Genomic DNA, 8,101 nt, shown 5'->3' on the forward strand with positions numbered 1-8,101 from the left:
CACATTCTTCTGCAGTGTTTCACACGTTTTGCACTTACACACATCAATTCCGAGCTCATTTACCAATTCGATGGAACCTTCCACAGAGCACCTTACAGCTAAACTGAGTGCAGAATAGAATGTCCACCTTACAGCTAAACTGAGTGCAGAATAGAATGCCTACCTTACAGTTATACTGAGTGCAGAATAGAATGCCCACCTTACAGTTATACTGAGTGCAGAATAGAATGTCCACCTTACAGCTAAACTGAGTGCAGAATAGAATGTCCACCTTACAGCTAAACTGAGTGCAGCATAGAATGCCCACCTTACAGTTATACTTAGTGCAGAATAGAATGCCCACCTTACAGTTATACTGAGTGCAGAATAGAATGCCCACCTTACAGTTATACTGAGTGCAGAATAGAATGTCCACCTTACAGTTATACTGAGTGCAGAATAGAATGTCCACCTTACAGCTAAACTGAGTGCAGAATAGAATGTCCACCTTACAGTTATACTGAGTGCAGAATAGAATGCCCACCTTACAGTTATACTTAGTGCAGAATAGAATGCCCACCTTACAGTTATACTGAGTGCAGAATAGAATGTCCACCTTACAGTTATACTGAGTGCAGAATAGAATGCCCACCTTATAGTTATACTGAGTGCAGAATAGAATGTCCACCTTACAGTTATACTGAGTGCAGGATAGAATGTCCACCTTACAGTTATGCTGAGTGCAGAATAGAATGTCCACCTTACAGTTATACTGAGTGCAGAATAGAATGTCCACCTTACAGTTATACTGAGTGCAGAATAGACTGTCCGCCTTACAGTTATACTGAGTGCAGAATAGAATGTCCACCTTACAGTTATACTGAGTGCAGAATAGAATGTCCACCTTACAGTTATACTGAGTGCAGAATAGAATGTCCAGCTTACAGCTATACTGAGTGCAGAATAGAATGTCCACCTTACAGTTATACTGAGTGCAGAATAGACTGTCCGCCTTACAGTTATACTGAGTGCAGAATAGAATGTCCACCTTACAGTTATACTGAGTGCAGAATAGAATGTCCAGCTTACAGTTATACTGAGTGCAGAATAGAATGTCCACCTTACAGCTATACTGAGTGCAGAATAGAATGTCCACCTTACAGTTATACTGAGTGCAGAATAGAATGTCCACCTTATAGTTATACTGAGTGCAGAATAGAATGTCCACCTTACAGTTATACTGAGTGCAGAATAGAATGTCCACCTTACAGCTAAACTGAGTGCAGAATAGAATGTTCACCTTACAGTTATACTGAGTGCAGAATAGAATGTCCACCTTACAGTTATAATGAGTGCAGAATAGAATGTCCACCTTACAGTTATACTGAGTGCAGAATAGAATGTCCACCTTACAGTTATACTGAGTGCAGAATAGAATGTCCACCTTACAGTTATAATGAGTGTAGAATAGAATGCCCACCTTACAGTTATACTGAGTGCAGAATAGAATGTCCACCTTACAGCTAAACTGAGTGCAGAATAGAATGTTCACCTTACAGTTATACTGAGTGCAGAATAGAATGTCCACCTTACAGTTATACTGAGTGCAGAATAGAATGTCCACCTTACAGTTATATTGATTGCAGAATAGAATGTCCACCTTACAGTTATACTGAGTGCAGAATAGAATGTCCACCTTACAGCTAAACTGAGTGCAGAATAGAATGTCCACCTTACAGTTATACTGAGTGCAGAATAGAATGTCCAGCTTACAGTTATACTGAGTGCAGAATAGAATGTCCACCTTACAGCTATACTGAGTGCAGAATAGAATGTCCACCTTACAGTTATACTGAGTGCAGAATAGAATGTCCACCTTATAGTTATACTGAGTGCAGAATAGAATGTCCACCTTACAGTTATACTGAGTGCAGAATAGAATGTCCACCTTACAGCTAAACTGAGTGCAGAATAGAATGTTCACCTTACAGTTATACTGAGTGCAGAATAGAATGTCCACCTTACAGTTATACTGAGTGCAGAATAGAATGTCCACCTTACAGCTATAGTGAGTGCAGAAAAGAATGCCAACCTGACAGCTATAGTGAGTGCAGAATAGAATGCCCACCTTACAGCTAAACTGAGTGCAGAAAAGAATGCCCACCTGACAGCTATAGTGAGTGCAGAATAGAATGCCCACCTTACAGCTAAAGTGAGTGCAGAATAGAATGCCCACTTTACAGCTAAACTGAGTGCAGAATAGAATGCCCACCTTACAGTTAAACAGAGTGCAGAATACAATGTCCACCTTACAGTTATACTGAGTGCAGAATAGAATGTCCACATTACAGTTATACTGAGTGCAGAATAGAATGTCCACCTTACAGTTATACTGAGTGCAGAATAGAATGTCCACCTTACAGTTATACTGAGTGCAGAATACAATGTCCACCTTACAGCTAAACTGAGTGCAGAATACAATGTCCACCTTATAGTTATACTGAGTGCAGAATAGAATGTACACCTTACAGTTATACTGAGTGCAGAATAGAATGTCCACCTTACAGTTATAATGAGTGCAGAATAGAATGTCCACCTTACAGTTATACTGAGTGCAGAATAGAATGTCCACCTTACAGCTAAACTGAGTGCAGAATAGAATGTCCACCTTACAGTTATACTGAGTGCAGAATAGAATGTCCACCTTACAGTTATACTGAGTGCAGAATAGAATGTCCACCTTACAGCTAAAGTGAGTGCAGAAAAGAATGTCCACCTTACAGCTAAAGTGAGTGCAGAATAGAATGCCCACTTTACAGCTAAACGGAGTGCAGAATAGAATGCCCACCTTACAGTTATACTGAGTGCAGAATACAATGTCCACCTTACAGTTATACTGAGTGCAGAATACAATGTCCACCTTACAGTTATACTGAGTGCAGAATAGAATGTCCACCTTACAGTTATACTGAGTGCAGAATAGAATGTCCACCTTACAGCTAAAGTGAGTGCAGAAAAGAATGTCCACCTTACAGCTAAAGTGAGTGCAGAATAGAATGCCCACTTTACAGCTAAACGGAGTGCAGAATAGAATGCCCACCTTACAGTTATACTGAGTGCAGAATACAATGTCCACCTTACAGTTATACTGAGTGCAGAATACAATGTCCACCTTACAGTTATACTGAGTGCAGAATAGAATGTCCACCTTACAGTTATACTGAGTGCAGAATAGAATGTCCACCTTACAGTTATACTGAGTGCAGAATAGAGTGCCCACCTTACAGTTATTCATGTTAATAGGAGGCTGTTCATGACATTTTTGGGTGTTTCTCTATGGCTGAGAATATTCTACAGAGTTCCACTTGCCATAAGGGACTATTGTTGGCAGTTTGAATTGCCTTCATGTGGCAGTTGAACGTAGCAGGTAGCCTTGTGTGTAGCTGCAGCCATATGTAGCACCTACTGTGTAAACCTATGTGTTTCAGTTCGTTGTACATATTTAGCTACTGGCTTGCTATGAATTCTGGGAGCTATATTTCAACAAGATATTCCTGATGTTACCTTCCTTAAAAAAAAGTCTGTTCCCATGACATAACATTGGAAATAATGGCTTTGCGTAGAATAAGGGCAGAAATGTATAGAGAGATGAGTGAGGAGTCTCACAGCTGTATCCCAGCTCCAGTTCAGTGACAGGACATGGAGCAGAGCTATGAAAGCAGCCGGCTGTGACTGGAGATGGAAGGGGAGAGAATGACAGAGAGAGATCCCCCAGGGGAAAATGCACAAACTGGATAGGCAACAATTATTGTAATTGAAGGTAATGACGCTCAGGCGCCAGCCTAAGAGATCTGCTTTGCATCATTCAATCCAGAGAAAAGAAAGGCTTCAAAGGACACTTCCCCAGCCAAGGACTGCCCTGCAGATCAAGGCTAAGAAACTCTATTTATAGGACAGCATGGGAGTGTACTACAAGTCCCACAATCCTCCAGCAGCCATTGTCCTGCTACCCTAAAATAGAAAAACGAATGGGGGGGGGGGGTCTAGTTCTATGGAAGCAGCACCCCCCAAGCAGTGGCATGGCAGATAGAGCAAATGACTGTGTAATCCAATAACAATCAATAATGAAAAATAATAACCAATATCAAATCAGGAATCAAACAAGTTTGGCTTTGTCATCCTCACTTGCTCACTTGCCTGTCTTGCACCATATAATCCGATCATCATTTATTATTTTCCCTTTGTGTCTTAATTACGGAACTAATAATGGGTGAGTATATAATTATTTTCTGTTAAGGCGCTATTAACTGAACTTGCAGATTCAGCCTTGCATTAGACATAGTTGTTCTCGCACTGCCTTCCTGACCTCCTTCCATAGCCCCCTCCCTATAGTGTCCCCATCCAAGAAGCCAGCAAGGGGCGTGGCCAAACTGCCCAAAAAAAATTCAGACATTTTATTTAGTGGCCTCTTAAAGTGGTTCCAAATAACTGCAACATTGGTCTAATGACCCTGTGCGATTCTAATTTTAAATTTGTTTGTGCTTAAAGGTTAAGTTATAGTATGTTATAGAATGAACAACTCTAAACAACTGTTCCATTGGTCTTCACTATTATTTTTTTTTTTAGTTTTTAATTATTGACCTTCTTCCTCTGACCCTTTCCAACTTTCAGATGGGCGGAGTCGTTGACCCCATCTAAAAAAAACAAATGTTCTCTAAAGCTACACTTTTATTGTTTTTGCTACTTTTATTACTCATCTTTTTATTCAGTCCCTCCCCTATTTATTTTAAAGTCTCTTATTCAAAACAGTGCATGGTTGATGGGTAATTTGGGCCCTAGCAACTAGACTGCTAAAATTGCAAACCAGAGAGTTGCTGAATAAAAAACCTAAATAACTAAAAAGTCACAAAAAAATGAAAACTAACTGCAAATTGTCTCAGAATATCAGTCTCTACATCATATTCAAATTTAATTTAAAGGTAAACAACCCCTTAAATAGATCCTATGAGAATTCTAGTCGATGGTGAGACCCCATGTGTCCTGCCAGGGGTCGGCAATTAGTTCTGTAATGTATGTGGATTATAGAGCTCTCTTAAAATTTTACAAATATTATTGCAGAACTGTACAGAGGCATAGATGCTGGTTGGATATATATGCTGAAGTTATGTAATAACTTATAAAATATTTAAGTCCTTCATACTTTTAGCTATTTTTCCCAACAAAGAGGCTGAAGGTCCAGATACTGAAGGTCCAGATGTAAAGCTCCCCCCAGCTATTGTGATTGGGTGTCATTGTGAAACCCCAGCAAATGACAATGAGGGGACAATGGGAGTCATTCGCCTCCTGTAATTGGCTAAATCTGTATGCCCAGACTGAGTGCACATGGCTGAAATGTCTTCCATTGGTCCCAGATTTCTCCATAGGAACAGTCACACAGGAAACCTGGGGAGATAAAGTTGCTCTGCTTCATGTCACAATGAAAAATGACCCAGAGTTGCCTCATTCATGGGAAACTGATAGCCTCTCCCTTTAAAGGGCATGTAAAGTCTAAAATAGAATAAGGCTAGAAATGCTGTATTTTGTATACTAAATATAAACATGAACTTACTGCACCACAAGCCAAATAATTTATGCTTTCAAAGTTGGCTACAGGGGGTCACCATCTTGTAACTTTGTTAAACATCTTTGCAAGACTGTGCACATGCTCAGTGTGGTCTGAGCTGCTTAGGGATCATCATAAACAAAGCTGCTTGAGTTCTGCATGGCTGGGAAGTAAGGCGGGGGCTCCCCCTGCTGTTCATAAGTATGATTGTTTCCCGGCTCAGCAGTTAGGGACCATCTGACAATTCCTATCCACAGCAGTGAATGAAGGGAGAATTTCACTGCATACAGTCAGGTTTCTTATTAAAGTATATTCTTTTTCAATAAAGAAAATAAAAATGGGAATTTATTTTTTTGCCTTTACATGCCCTTTAAGGGTAAGGGTAAGGGCACACTGGGCGTTTTGGGGAGATTTGGTCACCTGGCAACTAATTGCCTCGTCTTTGCGCCAATCTGCAAATCTCCCCAAATGCCTTCCCTCACTCTGCGCCCGCTAAAATGAAAAAACGCCGGCGCTAATCACACGCGACGATTCGTTTTCCGGTGATTAGACCCGTCGGAGGCCCCCATACACGAGCAGATAAGCTGTCAAATTGGTCTAATTGACCAATATCAGCAGCTTCTGATATCTGCCCCTGTGTGGCCACCTTAACTGTCAATGAATATCTGACACCCAACTGCCGCATGAAGACAGAATGAAGAGAAACAGATGCTGAGGGAGGAACGGTGAACATAAACTTGATTATTTCAGAAACAATGCAGAACTTTTAATTGTTTGTATTTAGAAAGTTTCTTATTTCAGTGTGATGAAACTTATATTAAATTGTCCTTGTCGCCATAGTTCCCCTTTAAATTTTGGGCTCATTTACATTATCTGCTCGATACAGCCCCCCACGGCTGCCAATGGGAATTGCACAAGAACTCCCATGAATCAAGAATTGCAAACATTTTGCCCGAACTTCTGTCTCAATGATCGACATAGGCTCCAAGTATGATCAGATTGTTTGGTTCACAGGCTGATTTGGCCACTGCATTTGCCAAGACCGATGACCAAGACCAAGACAGTTTGCCAGTCCAGTCCTGTCCGTAGAGGCTGCCACCAACATATGCAATTGACTGGAGTCCAATGAATAGATGCTGCGTGCACCAGTATGCCAAAACTTGCAATGTAACTTACATGCAATTTACTAAAGTTTCTTGTACTTTGCACCCACATTGGTAAATCCCATTCAAGTTGTGACACTCTTGCGCTGCAAACAAAGCATCAGAAATTGCTATATGTGCTTATAATTGCCCGCTACGCCCTTACAGAAACTTCTGTATCAATTCAGATTTTAATTTTCCCATCGGACAAATGTATAGGAAAAGTAGAAATGTAGGTGAGTGCTGAAGCTGGATGTGGAGTTTGGGCAGAACTGTATCTCTAGATGCGAGGTGTTCCGCATTCATAATAAAAATGAGTTATGGCAGCAATGTATTAATAGTTTCTTGTTTTATTAATCGGCTAAACTAATCCTTCCATTTTTTTTAATCTCAGATGAATGTCCCAGACGCACGGTTTATGAGTAAGCGTTTTATCAGGGCTCTGGAACATGCCGGAGTGTTTTCAGACTAAGCTTTTAAATATTCTGGTGTGGGAAAAAAATGTTAAGCACAAGTGCGGCTTTGGCACGAGATGGATTAATAGTTAAATCTGCTCATTTGTGGCTCCAGGATGAGGCAGCAGGGAGTTTGCTGTGTGTTTCCTGCCCCCTTGTGGTGACTTGGTGTATAGCACGACCTTAACAGTAGCAGGGGTCACAATTAACCATTGGTTCACTTTTAGGGCAGAGACACACAATGAGATTCGGGGAGATTTGTTTTCCGAAGTTGCCTTACGAAGAAACTTCGGGCGACTTCGGGAAATGAAGCTCTCCGATTGCCATCCCACTGGTGATTTACATTTTAGCTGGAGAGAAAGCAGGGGAAGTCAGTTCGGGGAGATTAGTCGCCCCCCAAGAAGAGGAGATTTTCACTGGGCGACTAATCTCCCCGAATCGCAGTGTGTGTCTCTGCCCTTAAAATCCTTTTTAGTATGTTGGAGAATGGTCAATTCTAACCAACTAAATTTCTTATTCTTATTATTTCTTTTTTATAGTTTTTAAATTATTTTCCTTCTTCTTCTGGCTACAACGTATTGTTATTAGTGAAGCACCAAATCCAGATTCAGTTTGGTATTCGGCCAGGATTCGGACCTTTTCAGCAGGATTCGGATTTAGCCGAATCCTTGTGCCTTGCAAAACCGAATCCGATTCCTTAAAATCATGTGACTTTTCGTCACAAAACAAGGAAGTAAAAAAATGTTTTTCATATGCAAATTCGGGTTCAGATTCAGTTTAATATTCGGCCGCATGTTTCACGAAGGATTCGGGGGTTTGGCTAAATCCAAAATAGTGGATTTGGTGCATCTTAATTGTTATTGCTACTTTTTATTACTCATCTTTCAGTTCAGGCCTCTCCTATTCATATTCCAGTCTCTTAT

Source organism: Xenopus laevis, chromosome 6L (assembly GCF_017654675.1).
Source record: "Xenopus laevis strain J_2021 chromosome 6L, Xenopus_laevis_v10.1, whole genome shotgun sequence".
NCBI lineage: Eukaryota > Metazoa > Chordata > Amphibia > Anura > Pipidae > Xenopus > Xenopus laevis.